Source organism: Crocuta crocuta, unplaced genomic scaffold (genome assembly GCF_008692635.1).
Source record: "Crocuta crocuta isolate KB4526 unplaced genomic scaffold, BGI_CrCroc_1.0 scaffold258, whole genome shotgun sequence".
NCBI lineage: Eukaryota > Metazoa > Chordata > Mammalia > Carnivora > Hyaenidae > Crocuta > Crocuta crocuta.
In genome coordinates this window covers 4,002,580-4,020,324 of record NW_027532842.1, presented here as the reverse complement: position 1 = coordinate 4,020,324, position 17,745 = coordinate 4,002,580, and the positions used below count along the sequence as shown (strand labels likewise).

Here is a 17,745-nt window from a genome sequence, read left to right as displayed (position 1 = left end):
ACTTAGCAAAAACTCAACTTTCCTCTTTCATTCTGCTTAATCAGGAGCATGCAGTACAGCTGCTCCTAAGGAAGGAGAAGAAAATCATGTGCTGCTTTTAATTTTAAATAAGCGAATTAGTGGGACGTGTCTAAATGAGAGCATTATTGAAAGATCTTTCTGTTTTCCCCCCACCTTCAAAGTGGTGGTGAATCTCAGCTGGGAGAACTCCACTGGCGGATACATCGGTTCATACACATTCAGAGAATCCTCTTTAGTGGATTTCAGGTTGCTTTCCTCCCACTGACATTGCACACTGCTCCTTCCCTGTGCCTGCGTGGCCTTTGCCCGGCCTCACTCCTGCTGAGAAGCTGTTTGATACGCCCCACTTCCTCCTGGACTGCCTCGCTCTTGCTTCCATGCCCCTGGCTTATGGTAGCACAGTTACTGGCATGTAATGGTCACCGTCCCTGGACTGCGAGTTCTTCGACGAGCTTATTCATTTCTCCATCTGCACTGTTTAAAGGGAGACTTACTCATACAAGATACTTCGTAAAAGTTTTGCCGAACGAACGAATGATGATAGTCACTAAATTTTTCTTCTGTGTGTCGCTCTTAAGTAAACCATAGCTCTTGCTGGGGTAGGAAACTATACCATATGTACTTTCTGGTACCTTCTGGCTCCAGCACATTGATGATAACCAATATCCGATGGCGGCTCTGTAGTCTTGCTGCTATGACCGTCCGTTATCCTGGAAATACTTTCCAGGCTCGATTGAACAAGTAGTAAATTTTTGTTAATATTTATTCCCATACATTCTATTAAAGCGTTTATAGGTGCTCACCAGGATTTCTCTTGAACTTGAATATTTTTGTGTGAAAAATTAATACAAGTGCTTTTATATGATAGAGTGCTCGCATGAACCGTCAGTGTTCAGTCATTAACAAAACTGTAAATGTGTGTGTGCCGAGTCTTTGAACTGAGCAGTTCCGTTGAATAGACCTGTAATATACTTGGCTTTTTGTTTTCCTGCCCTGTAGCTATTTACTGTGATGTCCTGAAGTTAATTTCGGAGCTTTCTCCAGGATAGGGAGTTGGAATTATTCAGGAATCCACATACCTTATTAGCTCCTTGCTTAAACTAATTAAGAAAAAACTAGTTCTGAGATGAGAACTCCCTTGATGAAATTGTTGAAATGTGAAATTTGAATATAAGACTTTCTTGAAGACTTGAATGCGTTTTACTTACTGTTATTTAATTTCTTTTCTTTCTTTCTTTTCTTTTTTTTTTTTTAGTTTTAATTTTGATTGCTGTACCATTCATTGATACCTGAGCCAAAGTGGTGATGCTGCCGGAAGGACATTTCTGCAACCCATAAGTCAACAGTTACACGGTAAGAATGCAGGCCGCTTACCCTTAAAGCCATTTAATTTCTGTAACATTATAGCTTAGAATTTTAATTCAAAGTAGAATAGTATACAATGTTCTAATATTTTAAAATATTAAATATTAGTGTGCTTTCACATAAAAATTAACAGCAGATAATATTTTTGGAGCTTTAGGTCCTGGTCAGCAGTTCAATTTGAAAGAGAAAAATATGGGGCGCTTGGGTGGCTCAGTCTGTTGAGAGTCTGACTTTGGCTCAGGTCATGATCTCATAGTTTGTGGGTTCGAGCCCCGCGTCGGGCTCTGTGTTGACAGCCAGCTCAGAGCCTGGAGCCTGTCTTCGGATTCTGTGTCTCCCCCTCTCTCTGACCCTCCTCTGCTCACGCTGTCTCTTTCTTTCTCTCTCAAAAATAAATAAAACATTAAAAAATTTACAAAATATATAACTTGATATATATCAACTTCCTATTAATTTTGAGGGGAAAAACAAATATGGCTATACAGTTTGTGACTAAATTGGAGTCTTTGTCTTCCTCCCAACATATTTTGCCTGTTTACTTTTTATTTCATGGGGTTTAACCGGTTCTTTATTATCTTAATCTTGTTAATAATGAATGGATATGAGATGTCAAGATAATCAAACCGAAACCTAGTTGGATTTTACTACAACCTCGAACTAAAGTGGTGTTGATTCCAGCAGTGGCATTTAAAATGAGGTTTTGAATTATTTAGAGATTTAAATGATCTGTGTTCCTTTATCTTCAAGGGATAATTCAAGAGCAATGAGACATGGCCAACCAGTAAGGCAAGTTATTCCTTTGAGCTTCATTTTCCTTGTACAGAATGTCTATAATTTGTTTTATAGAGTTGTAAAAAGCAAATGAGATGATCTATGTGAAACTGTCTTTTCTTCCTTTTTTTTTTTTTTTGAAGGGTAGAGGGAGAATAACAAAAAGTCTTCCGATTTTGAGGTGGGATTTAGAACACACTGTTCTTAATATCCTTTGATTTTTTTTTTAATGTTTATGTATTTTTGAGAGAGAGACAGAGCGTGAGCAGGGGAGGGGCAGAGAGAAGGAGACACAGAATCCGAAGCAGGCTCTAGGCTCTGAGCTTTCAGCACAGTGACCAACGTGGGGCTCGGACCCATGAACCATGAGATCATGACCTGAGCCGAAGTCGGACTTTTAACCAACTGAGCCACCCAAGTGCCCCATTTAAAAAAAAAATGTTGCTCTTAGTATCCTTCAGAGGAAAAGATGCTGGAAGACTTGATCTCCAGGTCTGTCTCAGTTTGACTGTGGGCATAGCATTTCGTTAATTTATAATCAGAAAATTGAATTTGATTTCCATACTTCCACTTCACAGGTAATTTTTCAGGAATAGGTAGGTCTGTAGTTTTGGACTTTGTTGAAACTAAGCTAGAAGTCAGTATCAGATTATGGGAAATCTCCAAGTATTTTGAAATTAAATATCACATTCTAAAAACCCCATGGATCAAAGAGGAAGTCACAAAGGAAATTAGAAAATATTTTGAATTGGGGCGCCTGGGTGGAACGGTCAGTTAAGCATTGGACTCCAACTCAGGTCATGATCTCCTCTCATGGTTGGTGAGCTCCAGCCCTGCAATGGGCTCTGCGCTGTCAGTACAGAGCCCACTTTGGATCTTCTGTTCCCGCCTCTCTCTGCCCCCTCCCCGCTTGTTCTCTCTATCTCAAAATAAAAAAAAGTAAACTTAAAAAAAGGAAGAAAATATTTTGAATTGAATGGAAATGAAAATACAACATATCCAAATTTCTGGGATGCACCTAAAGCAGTACTTCCAGGGGAAATTTACAGGGCTAACGGCTTCTATTAGGAAACAAAAGGTTTGAAACAAAAATCTAAACCTTCACCGTAAGAAATTAGAAGGCAAAGAACAAATTAAACACAGAACAAGCAGAGAAGAAGATACTAAAGGTAAGAGCAGAATTCACTGAAACAGAAAACAAAAACTAGGAAAAAAAATCACTGAAACCAAAAGCTGTTTTTCTTAATGAGTTCAATAAAATTGATAAATTTGTAGTTGTACTAATCAGCAAAAAAGAGAGAGACGGCAGAAATTTCTAATATCAGAAAAGAGAGACTGTCAGTATAGATTCTACAAAAGGAAATTAAAGGGAATATGAGGAGCCACTTAATATATTTGATTACTCAGGTAAGTGGGCGAATTTCATCAAAGACACAAGGTGCTTAGCCTTACGCAAGGGGAAGTAGATAATGTGCATATCTCTTTATTCAAGAAATTGAATTTGTAGTTAAAAGTGCTCCCTAGAAAGAAAGCTCTAAGCCCAGATGGACTCACTGGGGAATTCTACTAACCTATTAAGAAAGAAATAATACGAATTATATACAAAATCCTTAGAAAATAGAAGAGATAGGACCCTGACTTATTTTATGAGGCCATTATTACTCGGATATAAAAAACAAAGATAGTTCTCAGCAGAATATCCGCAAGCTGAACAAAGTGTATATAAAGAGGATGGTACATTATGCCGAAGTGCTATTTGTTCCAGAAATACAGGACTGGTTCTTCATTTGAAAGTCTGTCCTGTAATTCACAGGATCAAGAAACTGAGCAGAATGTTTAGAACCTGTGTGATCCTCTTAATAGATAAGAAAGATCATTTGATGTTACTTATCATTTATTCACGATAAAAACTCAGAAATGCAGGAACGGAAGGGAGCTTCTTCCAGTTGGTAAAAGGTGTCTCTGAAAGTCCTAGAGCTAAGAATTTGAATTCTTGATGAAAGACCTAATGTTTTCGCCTGATTTTAGGAATAAGGGAGGGTAAGGATGGTCACTCACCATTCTTACTCAGAATTGTCCAAGTCAGTGCAGTAAAGCAAAAAAAAAAAAAAAAAAAAAAAAGTGTATATATGAGAAAATATACATGAAAAACTAAGGTCCCATGGCAAGCGACCTGAGCAATGTTTCAAGCCTAGCCTCCTAGCCTCTGATACAGGGAAGGGGACAAAGGAGGCGGGAATAAACGTTGAATACGAGTAGACAGTGTTTACTACATTTTGGTGTCTGCGATTATGATCTAAAAATCATAAGATTTGGGGCGCCTGGGTGGCTTAGTCGGTTAAGCGTCCGACTTTCCGACTTTCGCTTAGGTCATGATCTCGCGGTTCGTGGGTTCGAGCCCCGCGTCGGGCTCTGTGCTGACTGCCGGCTCAGAGCCTGGAGCCTGTTTCAGTCTGTGACTCCCTCTCTCTCTGACCCTCCCCTGCTCACGCTGTCTCTCTCTCTCCTAGAAATAAATAAAACATTAAAAAAAAATTATAAAAATCATAAGATTTATAGGACTTGTGGTTTTAGTTCCCGTGTTCTCTAGAGTGAAAAGTCCGCCTATCCTGTTGAGAGAGTCCAAGTTCAACATTTGCTTCTTTCTGTTAATCTGACCAGAAAGCTTTGTGTAGTACTTAAAAGGTATGTCTTGGTTTTGCCTTCATTACATAGCTCATTTTTTGATTGAAAGAAAAAGACTGTCTGAAACAGTGCTATGATGTCCTCTGAAATTCTAGGAAGGCATCCAGAATTACTTGTTTCATGTATTAGGACTATCAGATATCTTTGGATGAGTTAAAACTGTCTTGTATGCCTGTCGTCTGTATCTCAGAATTCATTGACATGTTTTGTGTTATAACGTATGCCACATTTCATGCCTGTTGATTTCTGCTAAGCTGTCTCCATACACATACCTTTGTGATGCGTGGCAGTAAAGAACTTAGGAAATCCTGAGTCCTTGCCCCAGCTGTCTGGGACACTTGTATGGCAAGACACTGTATCTCTGGATAGCGTTACACAAATCATTTCGAAGTCTCTTGCAGTCAAATAGTTTCTCCGCCTTAGTGGAATGCTTGTAAATGTAAACGAACATCTAATTTAATAGCTGTGTGCGTTTCCATTTGAATTACAGTTGACCTTGAACGGTGTGACTGTTAGGGGCCCTGACTTCTGCACAGTCAGATCCACATACAACTTTTGACTTCCCCAAAACTTAACTACTGATGGCCTTGGCTGGAAGCCTTACCAATGACATAAATAGTTGATTAACACGCATTTTGTATATTATATACTGTATGCTTGCAATAAGGAAAGTTAGAGAAAAGAAGATGTTACTAAGAAAATCATAAGGAAGAGAAAGTACGTTTACAGTAGTGCACTATATTAATTGAAGAGAACCCACTTACAGGTGGACTGTGTGGTTCAAACCCATGTTGTTCAAGGGTCCACGGTACATGTTATCGGCCTTATCAGTTGGTGCCGGATACTAGGTATGGCAGAGTGGTAGAGTAGAGGGAGTATAAGTTTAGGAGTTAACAGCAAAATCTTGGGTTCAAATGCTAAAAAAAAATACAGGCTTTAAGCTTTTGAGTGAAATCCACTTAAATCCTTGATCCTCATTTCCCTCATCTATAAAAGGACGATAATCTTGACGAGCTCTGCAAATATTAAAAATAATACTCAGAGCTTCTAGCGGACAGCCGGTGCTCAAATGGCGATGCTAATGGAGGATCTTACTCGTAGAAACGTTATAAGACTTTGGTATCTGACAGAGCTGGATTTGAATTGGATTGGAAGAATTAAAATTTTAAAAAATGTCTATACCGCACAAAGCAATCTACAGATTCAATGCCATCCCTGTCAAAATTCCAGTGGTAGTCTTCACAGAAATAGAACCTAATTTTAAAATCTGTAGGGAACCACAAAAGACCCTGAATGGCCAAAGCAGTCTTGAGAAAGAAGAACAAAGCTGGAGGTGTCATGCTCCCTGATTTCAAACTATATAACTAAGCTATGGTAATCGAAACATTATGGCATTGGTATAAAAGCAGATACATAGATCAATGGGAAAGAATAGAGAGCCTAGAAATAAATCCAAGCATGTATGGTCAGTTTATGACAGAGTAGCCAAAATTCTGCAGTGGACGGTCTCTTCAGTAAATGGTGCTGGGAAGACTGGCCAGCTACATGCACAATAATGAAACTGAACCATCACCTCTACAGCATACACAAAACTTAACTCAGAGTGGATTAAAGACTTGAACATAAGACCGAAATGCATAGAAGTTCTAACAAGAGAGTATACGTGGTCTTGGCGATGATTCTTTTGGATCCAAGTTCCAAACGCAAGGGCAACAAAAGCAAAAAGAAACAGGTGGGGCTACATCAAACTGGAAAGTTCCTGCACCGCAAAGGAGATCATCAAGAAAATGGAAAGGCAGATTACTGAATGGGAGAAAACATTTGCAACTCTTGTCTCTAATAAGGGGTTCATATCCAAGGTATATTAAAAAACTCATACAGCTCAATAGTGAGGAAAATCTGATCCAAAAAGGACAGAAGATCTGAATAGATAGGTTTTCAGAGAAGACATCTGGATGGGCCGCAGGTATGTGAGAAGATCACTGATCATCAGGTGAATGTGAATCAAAACCATAATGAGCTATCCCCTCACACCTATTGGGATGGCTGTTATCAAAAAGACCAGTAGGAAGTGTTGGTGAGGATTTAAAAAAGAAGAAACTCTTGTGCACTGCTGGTGGGAATCTTAAGTTGGGGCCACCACTGTGGAAAACCGTATGGAGGTTCCTCAGAAAGTTCCAAGTAGGACTCCCCTATGATTCAGCAGTTCCACTTCTGGGTATTTAAGTTACTTTCTGAGCCTTGATCTCTTTTTCTTTGTATTGCATATTTGAAAGTTGTTAAAACAGAGTAGATCTTAAAAGTCTTTCTTTTCCTTGGGCACAGTACCAGCCTATAAAGTTAGTAGTGGGACATAAAATGGCATAATGCATACAAATGCTCTTGTATGCAAATGTTTCCATTTGTCATCTTTAACTGGTTCACTACCATCAGTTTTATGATTTGGTTTCTTTGGTTGACGTTTTTTTATAAAGTTACCTTGACGCCCTGCCTGCTCCTTTTGATGGCGCTCATGATTTCCTTCTGGAATACGTTCCAGTGAATGGAGCTGGTTCGATGCCAGATGTGATGGCTGGAGACCGAGTCCATAGGTTGCAAATTTGCTCTCTCGTATTTCTCTTCATGCTCTCCTGGCCCAGATAATTGGGAACAGTTCCCTAAAACAGCCATTTCATTGTTTGTAACTTTCTTTCAAAGGCACAGTTTCAGTTGCCAAAAATAGTGCCGTTCAGATGCTTTTTGTTTCCACAAACACAGAAACTCATGTTTAGTAGCATGTATGCTAGGGAACAGTTGGTGGATTCTACAGCTTTATTGCTATTTTAACTTTGTCTCGCTTTATTTATGTTCATGTGAACATACGCCATGTGAACTTACCAACATTTGGCTATTTTGACCCACAAAAGTGGTAATTTCATATGGTTCAACTTGTGTCAGGGCGTGGTGACAATATTTGCTTCACACACTTGGGAAATTACCTAATTCTGTAGCTTACAATATGTGTCCTGTTGTAAGGACTTAAGTTTGAATTCATTTGGATTCTGTAAATTTGTTTGGCGAATGTCATTCTCACGTGATGCAGAAGAGGAAGGTAGAGAAAAATATGTGATACTTGTTTCTTAACCAAAAAAGGGATGCCGACTCATTCTTGAGACTTTTAATTTATGGTTACATGGAGAATTAGAAGCAAAAACGGGGGCGCCTGGGTGGCTCAGTCAGTTAAGTGTCCCACTCTTGATTTGGGCTCAGGTCGTGATCTCAGGGTCATGAGATCGAGCCCTGAGTTGGGCTCTGTGCTAGGTCTGGAACCTGCTTAAGATTCTCTCTCTCCTCTCTCTGCCCCTCCCCCACTAGCGTGTGCGCACACACGTGCATGTTCTCTCTCTCTTCTCACTCTCACTCAAAAACAAGCAAAGAAACACCTAGAGCTTTTTGAGAATTAAACCTTAAGGTCACAGGTGATACCGGTAAATTCTGAGTACCTAAAAATTCTTCCTGAATTATTTAAAAAAATATTTATTTTTGGGAGATTGTAAGTGGAGGAGGGGCAGAGGGAGCGGGACAGCAGATCCGAAGCAGGCTCGTGCTGACAGGCTTGACAGCAGTGAGCCAGATGTGGGCCTCCGCAAACTGAGAGATCATGACCTGAGCTGAAGTTGGACGCTCAACCGACTGAGCCACCCAGGTGCCCCCTTCTGGAATTTTTAAGCATTCTTTGACATCAGTGCTTTTCAGAAAGTTGTATCTGTAGCAAGTGTTAAAATGCTGTTGATGATTTTAGCTTCTGAGTGTTTATGGATGTATTTTATATTATTAAAACAATGCTAATTTAACTTAACACTGTGTTCATAAAATGTGTGTAGGTCCCGTGTTTGTTTTACCTTGACTAAGGAGCTGGCGATTTTGGTTTGTTTCAAAGAGCATTAATGTAACAGATACTCGGTGTGGATTACAGATAACAAGACCGTGGTAAACAGCATACGAGTGTGTTACGGTCATTATTGCACGGTCCTGACAAATGGCTTCTTCCTCTCACTGTCCAATTAAAGAAAAAAGGAAGAGAGTTAAAGTTATTTGATTTGTCATGTAAACATTTATTGGTTTCATAGGAATGATATCTAGGGGCGCCCGAGTGGCTCTGTTGGTTAAGCGTCCGACCCTTGATCTCAAGGCTCAGGGGATGATCTCCTGGTTTGCGAGGTCGCCTCACATCGGGCTCTGTGCTGAGCGTGGAGCCTGCTTGGGATTCTCTTGTCTCCTTTTTTGCCCTTCACCCCCTCTGAAAATAAATTACTAAACTTAAAAAAAAAAAATAGGAATAATATCTAGCGTTTGCTTTATGGTTTTCCGCGGGTTTTCAAGTGTGCCTTCTCGTCCTTCCAGGCCCCTGGGTGCATCCTCTGGCTGCTGTATGTTAAATCAGGACTTGGGTGTAGTGGGATTTCAGTGACTCCCATAGGCCTCTCAGCTCTTGAGGACCTGGGGCTTCTGCTTGTGCGGCTTGGCTGGCTCGTAAGGCCCCTGGAGGAAAGCCACCTGTGTTTATTCTATACATTCCCTGATGAGGCTGGCGAGGCACATTCCCTTCGGTGAAGGAATTCTGGAGGAGGAGAACTTTCCTAAGGGAACTGAGCTCCTTTCTGTTTATTAGGCCATCAGCTGGCCCTTTGTAGATTCTCTTTGAGCGGTAGCCTGTCCAACTGCTAAATTTATCCTTTACGTCTGGTCTGTCTCTTTGGCCGTGATGTTTAGTCCTACGTCTGTGGCGAACAATGGAGTAACCTCTACTAGAATCTGAGTGGTAAAGAAATATCCAGTGATCTCCCAATGCATTTTCTGTCCGTATCTCTTATTCATCTCCATGGATCCTTTTTGTAAACCATTTCATTGAGGCATCATCGACACACAGTAAACTCTGCATATTTACAGTGTACGATCTGATGAGTTCCGACATGTGCACGCACCCGTAAAACCATCGCCACCACCAAGAAAGCGACTGTACCATTACCCACACAACTTTCCGTGTGCCCTTTGTCATCCCTCCCTCCTGTCTATCCCCAGCCTCCAGGCCACCACTGATCTGCTTTCTGCCGCTGTAGAATAGCCTGCATTTCATAGAACGCTACTGTAAAGGAAGAACACGCCTCGGAGTGTCTCCTGTGCTATAACTTCCTCCCTCCAGCATTGCTTCCCTTCCGGCAGTAGACGTGTGGGCTTTCCACACATTGGGCAACCAGCTGACTGTCTGGTTTAACTCAGTTCTGATGTGTATCTCCCTGGAGGCAGCATCAGATCCTGCAGATGAAGGGTTCTGTCCCACAAGATTGTCCTCTCCACTTTCCCTTCCTGCCCCCAACTTGCCCAATTTCAGTCTCAAGCCCAGAATGTTCCCTTTGCTTCCAACTGACTGGCGGTAAATTGGGGGTTCGCATGTCCCACTTCTTGGGTTTTATTAATTAGCTTGAGTGGCTTACAGAGGTCGGGATGCCAGCTTGCTTAGAAGATCACTAGTTTATTACTATGGAAGACATTAAAGGATCTGGTTGAGTGGCCACAGGTCTGGCAGAACACGGGACCTTCTGTCCCCTTGGGGTTTGGGGAGTGCCACTCCCCAAATGAATGCATTCTGGCTCACCGACCTGGAAGCTCTCTGCACCCTGTCCTTTCGGGTGTTTATAGAGGCCTGATTACATAGCTATGACTGATTAAATCATTGGCCCATAGTGACTGAACTCAAGCCTCTCCCTTTTCCCCAAATTAGGGTGGGTGGGACTGAAAGTTCTAGCCCGCTAATCGCATGGTTGGTTTTCCTGGCAGCCAGCTCCCATCCTTCTGACAATAGACGTCTCTTTCCTAAAGTCACCTGAGTATGGTACTTTACTTTGAGAGGGATTTGTTATGAATATCAAAATTGTAGCTCTTCTCACTTAGGAAATTCCAAGGATTTTAGGAGCTCTGTACCAGAAATGAGAATGAAAACCAAACATATACTTATTATAAATCACAGTCTCATGGGCGGCCGGGTGGCTCAGTCAGTTAAGCATCCTACTCTTCTTTTGATTCAGGTTATGATCTTCTCCCAGGGTCATGGGATTGAGCCCCATGTGGGGCTCTGTGCTGACAGCACGGAGCCTGTTTGGGATTTTTCTCTCTTCTCCCTCTCTCTCTGCCTCCCCCCCCCAAATAAACTTAAAAAATATTTTTGTTTTATTAAAAAAGGTTTTTTTTTTAAAATGTTTATTCATTTTTGAAAAACAGGGTATGAGTGGGGAAGGGCAGAGAGAGGGAGACACAGAATCCAAAGCTCCAGGCTCTGAGCTGTTGGCACAGAACCTGACGCGGGGCTCAAACCCACGAACTGTGAGATCATGACCTGAGCCTAAGTCGGACACTTAACCTACTGAGCCACCCAGGTGCCCTTAAAAAAATGTTTTTAAAAAAGATTCTCCCTCTGTCCCTCTCCCCCACTCATGCATTCTCTCTCTAAAGTAATAAAAAAAAAATCACAATATCACAATCATGTAAAAGGAATCATACAGTACACACTCTTCTTTTTGGTCTTTTTTTTTTTTTTTTTTACGTTTATTTTTGAGGTAGGGGAGGGGCAGAGAGAGAGGGAGAAAGAGGATCCCAAGCAGGCTCCACACTGTCAGCACAGAGCCGGATTCAGGACCCTAACTCACAAACTGTGAGATCATGACCTGAGCCAAAATCAGGAGTTGGACACTTACCCTACTTACTGAGCCACCCGGGTGCCCCTGGTCTGGTTTTTATTCAGCATAGTTATCTTGAGATTCATCCGTGTTGTTAACATGAATCACTAATTCATCCCATGTTATTGGTGATTAGTAGAGTTTATTTATCTCTACTCACTTGGTGGATTTGGGAGTGGTTTCTATTTTTGGTTCATTTTGGCTACTACAAATAGAGCTGTATGAACATTTGTGTACAGATCTGCGTGTGGGCGTATGCTTTTATTTCTTTTGCATAAATACCTAGGAGCTTGTGTTTAACTTTTTAAAAACGTGATAAACTGTTTTCAACAGCGATTGTGTTCTTTTACATTTTCTTCAACAGGATGTGGGCATTCCGGTCGGTCTGCATTCCTACCAACACTTGGTATGGTTGGGTTTGTTTTTTTTTTTAAGTTAATTATTTTGAGAGAGCTCATGCGAGCAAGCAGGAGCATGAGTCGGGGAGAGGCAGAGAGAGGGAGAGAGAGAATCCCAAGCAGGCTCCACACCCTCAGTGCAGAGCCCAAAGCAGGGCTCAAAGTCACCCACCGTGAGATCATGACCTGAGCCGGAATCCAAGGTCAGACGCGTAACCGACTGAGCCACCCAGGCACCCCAGTAGGGTTGGTCTTTTTAAGGTTAGCCATTCCAGGAGTGTGTGGTGGTAGCTCATTGTGGTTTTAATTTGCACCTCCTTCGTGATGAATGGTGCTAAGGGTCTTTCAGTGCTTATTTACCAGTCTGTCCTCTGCTATGGGTGTGTTCAAAACCTTTGCTCATATATTTAACTGAGTAGTTTGCTGTATTGTTGAATTTTGAGAGCTCTTTGTATATTCTGCATGTAAAACCTTTACTAGATATGTGATTTTACTTCCACCCATCTTATTAGCAATTTTTTCCCCTTTTATTCCAGGAATAAAATCCAAAGGTGGAATAATCCCAGCTTTTGGGAGTGATGTGGGATTCATTTGTACTCTTACTTTTGCCGATTTCCTCAGTCTGCCCTCTGAGACCTGATCTCCTTGACATCCTCTTCACTTTTGTTCTACCTTTTCATCCCTTTTACGTCAACATGTACGGTCCAGATTCTCTTTCATTAGGGCCAGCCTCTCAGCTAGCTGTACACAAAATTAATCCCTTGCAGGGTGTAGCCTCATCTTCAGGGAAGAAATGATTTTTAATTATTATTGAATGTGTGTGTTGACTGTAGGATGGTCAGTGCATTGTTTCTTGAGTCTGGAGACCTGCCATTCTAGTGTTGATCAGTATTGAGTTGGCTGGGCTCGAGGTACCCCAGACGCCTTGTCAGAAGCCAGAGCGGGGGCTCAGAATCAAAGATGGAAGCCCTGGAGACAGACCTACCAACACCCCCTAATTTTTTTTTTAATGTTTGTTTATTTTTGAGAGAGACAGAGACAGGGAGACAGGGCATGAGGAGGGAAGGGGCAGAGAGAGAGGGAGACACAGTCCAAAGCAGGCTCCAGGCTCTGTGCTGACAGCTCAGAGCCCGATACGGGGCTTGAACTTGGGAATCTTGAGATCATGACCTGAGCCACCCAGGCGCCCCCACCAACATCCCCTAATTACTAAATGTTGTTTATCTCTAATTTAATAAAATTACACAAAGCCTTGTGCTTCCTGTGTAATTTTGATTTTTTGAAATTCCCCCCCACTTTTTTGGGGCAACTTCATCCATGGCCTTTTTAAAACAACTTTTTCATGTATGTTTGAAAAGAATATACGCTCTTGCGTTGTTATGCACAAAATTTTAAAGTACAGTCAGCTAAAATCTGCTAGCCATACACAAAATTTGCAAAAATATTTGCAAAAAATACAAGTTCAGAGTTTGTATGTTTTTGGTTTCCGCAAGTATGTTGGGAGCTTGTGCAAAAAAGGATAATAAAAGTTCTTGGTATGAAATGTGCATTTGCCTTCATTTATTTTATTACTTTCAGTTGAGTTCCTGTTGTGTCTTATAGTAATATTGCTGTACCTGCCCCCATTTTGCAACATTTGCCTGGTATTTTTGTACTTGCTTCGTTTTCAGCCTTCCTGTTATTTCATTTTGGATGTGCTCTTGAATATTCAGCTTTTCTAAAAAATGGAGTTTGTGTGTTGCTTTGTTTTTAAGAGACTCATGTACAAAGTTGAGCTTCGAACCACCCAGATTTGAACTGCACAGGCCAACTTCTGTGTGATTTTGATACAGTGTAGTGCTCTAAGTGTATTTTCTCTTCCTTATGATTTTCTTAATGTTTTCTTTTCTCTAGCTTTAGTGTAAGAATACAGTTTATAATAACATAAGACAGAAAATACGTGGTAACTGACTATGTTATTGATAAGGCTTCTGGTCCACGATAGGGTATACGTAGTTAAGTTTTTGGGGCATCCAAAGTAGTATGCAGATTTTTGACAGCACGGGGGACAGTGTGGCCCCAACTCTTATGTTGTTCAAGGGTTAGCTGTAGCAGGTAAGAACAATGATTATGGATACACGCTGCCTGACTTTGAATTCAGGCTTTAATAAACTGTCATGAGGTGTTGGTCAAGTTTACCTAACTCTTGGTGCTTCAGTTTCTTTGCTGTAAAATGGAAGTATTAATAAATAGTTTCTACCTCAGTTTGGAAGAACTAAATGAGTTAATATATTTAAAACACATAACGATGCTTGACACATTATGTAAGTCTTAGCCATTATACTAATAGATGAGTTCACCTATGAACATTTGTTGAAAATCTGCAAAAGGCCACCAGGTGCTTTCTTTTTATTTTATTAAGAACTTTATTAATCCAATTCCTGCCCGTTACTGAGTTTGTTAACAGCTCTCTTCTGTAATGGTTTGTATTGATAACACCTAGTATTTTTTAGTTGTCTGCAGTAAATTAAAATCATAATTATGTAAATACTACCTGAGTATATCCTTCTTTTAAGAACTTGGAACACATTGGACATTCAAGTGCCCTTTGACTCTCCTGGCCATCCACCCCCCACAGAGGTAATCATTGTTATGAATTTGGGATGTTTTCTTCCTGACCTCTGGTAGGCTTATCTGTGTATTCACACATAAAGAAAATATGTAGCTACTTTTAGACCGGTGGCCCACTATTATTGTGAACCTTGTTTTTTCCATTCATCACTGTCCTTTGGAGATCGCTCCATATGTGTTTATTTACCTCATTGCTTTTGATAGCTGCCTTTCCCTGTAGTAGTCATTTCTGGTTTTTCACTGAAATAGTGATGCAGTGAACGTTATTGTGCATGAATCCTTGTGCACATGTGAGAGTGTTTCTCTCAGAAGAATAAGAGGCAGAAATTCTAGGTCAAGGATACAAGAATTCTTAGTTTTATTAGATATAACCTTTGGAAAGGCAATCTGTCAGTTTTCACACGTCCATCAACTAACTCTCCTATTTACCTTTCTGATACTTGATACACATGCTTCCAGTCTTGCCAGTACGGTAAAGGAGAGTCGTGTTTCTTGTGGTCCCACTGTCCCGATTGCCAGGGAGACGTGGCATCTTCTTATCTCTGTTTGTATTTTCCTGATATGAATTGTCAAGGTTTTTCCCTTTCATGGTTCTCCAGCCACACACACTGATGGCCACCTCCTCTCTGTCCTGTGTTTGGTTTTTTAAAGCTTATTTATTTATTTTGAGAGAGACAGAGTGAAAGAAAGAGAAGGAGAGAGAGAATCCCAAGCAGGCTCCTCTGTCAGCACAGAGCTCGATGTGGGGCTTGAACCCACGAACTGCAAGATCATGATCGTAGGACGCTTCCCTGACTGAGCCCCCCAAGGGTTCCTTGTTGCATATATTTTAAATCTAGATTTTTTTTTTTTGGTCATTTCTGGGGATTTGAAGCCTAAGGAGAAGCCTAGACTAGTGTAAGGAGAAGTTCTCACCTAGACTTGCTTTTCTTTGTTCAGTCTTCCCATTCAAATGATACTGTGTTTGAAATAATTTTCTATAAAGAGCTAATAGCACGCGCGCACACACACACACACACACACACCCCAGTTCTTGTAAGTTTCTCATTTTGATGGAGAGATTTACTTAGTATTGCAAGGGCCTAAGAAAGAACAGTAAGTTATGTGTGATCCCAAATCAAGGAATGGGATAGATGGTCACTTTCTCTTGTCTCAAAGGTCTCACGTTAAACTGTAAGTTTTCCTTACGAGACGCACACACAGCAGCATCTCCTGGTTGTGCCTAGAGATGGGGTATATACTCACCGTCTCATGCATACAACTTTCTGGCAAATGGGAGTTGAGTTACCTACCAGGTGTCATGCTGAATCATGCTCAGTAGAGGTGCAGGTAGAGCACTTCCCTGGCCCGGGGAGGAGGACGGAGCACAAATATCTGGGTTTCCAGAATAGTTAACCAAAAGCCAGTCGCGTTGTAAAAACTCACGTGTATTGAAAATACAAAGCAGAGTAAGGTTAGGAGATGTAATGCTTACGCGTCAGCGGCAAGGCAGCATCAGGAGTTGAGGGACCAGACCAAACCCCCTATTTAGTAAAATATTAAAATATCTTCTATAGATGGAACCTAGGAAACGTAGAGAGAGCAGCTTCTTCCTTTCACGGTTGGAGTTGAGCACTCAGAGCAGATGGTCAAGCGTGTGGTTCCGTGTTGGGAAGGTGGCAGGAAAGAGCCGGAATCTATTGAGGCGTCCTCTGAGAAGCCCAGGCTTACTTGGATACCACAGCAAAGAATTGTTGCTGCCTTGCTGCCTTTGTATACTGATAAAACACAGAAACAAAGTAGCCTTGGCGGGTTGGCATTTTTACAAGTGGCGTGTAGGAGGAGCGTTTGCAAATGGGAATGTGATGGGCAGAGCACCAGCGAAGTCAGACATTGAGCTTCTCCTGTCTCCTCGTCATTGGCAAATCTCCATGATGCCGGAGAGTTGGGGTCTCTTTGTCTTGCACTCTGGCTGTAAAATGAAGACATAAGTCTAGATCTCCTGGGCTCCGTTTATGTAAAAAATAGTTTACTTAAATAAAGAGCTGGTTTTGTTGGGCTGGTCAAAACAGGGAAGGAAAGTAGTTTCTGGCAAAAGCATCTTCGAAGTTCCTAGAGTAGTAACATGCATGAGGATGAATTTGTATGCATGACAAGGAAAGAGAAGACAGGTGTAGGCTCAAATATCAAATGTGTTCTGTAGTCCCAGATATACTGAGGATCAAATATGTTCTGTAGTCCCAGCTATACTGAGGATCTGGTTATATGGACACCAGGGCCAGACGAAGGGACTTGGAAACAGAAGACTTCTATATATTTTCTTTTGTTGTTATTTTTAATTGTTTATTTATTTTTGAGAGGGAGAAAGAGCGTGAGCAGGGTAGAGGCAGAGAGAGAGGGAGACACAGAATCTGAAACGGGCTCCAGGCTTTAAGCTAGCTGTCAGCACAGAGCCCGACACGGGGCTCGAACTCATGCACCACGATATCATGACCTGAGCTGAAGTCACGTACCTGACCGACTGAACCACCCAGGCACCCCAAGACATACATACTTTAAAAACATTTCATATCCTGGGGCGCCTGGGTGGCTCAGTCAGTTAAGCGTCCAACTTCAGCTNGAAGCACTCGTCACCCTCCCCAGTGGTGACCAGGAGAGAAAATAGAGGACCTAAGGATTGTTCTTAGAGATCGCTCTTTGCCAAGGTCCCCACTCGGCTTCTCTATATTCTCCCCTAGGATAAATGGCCTTTTGTCACTTCTACTGGCTTTGAGGTTTCTTCCTGAAGCAGAGAAACTGTAAGGCAGGAGCCAGTGGGGAAAACCTTGGTGGGGGAAATCTCAACCTAGACGTCTGCTCTCCACCTTTTCAGTTAGAGCCAGACATCGTCTTCCACCTGAATGTCTTTCGGTGCCTTTCTGTAGCCACAGGAGGCGAACGATCGCTCTGTATCTCAGAATGTTCTCCCCAAATAAGTAGTTGACAGATGTTTCAGGTATATCGTGTTCTTCTGCGGACCTGAATCTTCTGTTTTCCCCCGGATGTTTACTTAGTTATTGAGGCTGCTTAGCAGTTTTTAAAAATAATGGAAAGCTTCCCACAGACCTTGAGTAAGACCTCTGTCTGTCCGTTCGTCATGGCTCCTGCGTGCCAGGCCTGGTGGCACAGACCTGGGATGTGGGGCTCCCCCCCCCCCCCGCCCC

The 17,745-nt window shown here is 41.7% G+C and overlaps 1 protein-coding gene across 1 annotated transcript in view; it reads left to right on the top strand.

Moving 5' to 3' along the window:
- Positions 1–1,296: 1,296 nt before the first annotated feature.
- The window catches only part of WASF3 (WASP family member 3), a 70,936-nt gene continuing 54,487 nt past the window's right edge, over positions 1,297–17,745 (top strand). Inside the window, 1 exon segment of the mRNA XM_077745419.1 lies at positions 1,297–1,374. The gene's annotated coding sequence lies outside the window, so the exon portion shown is untranslated.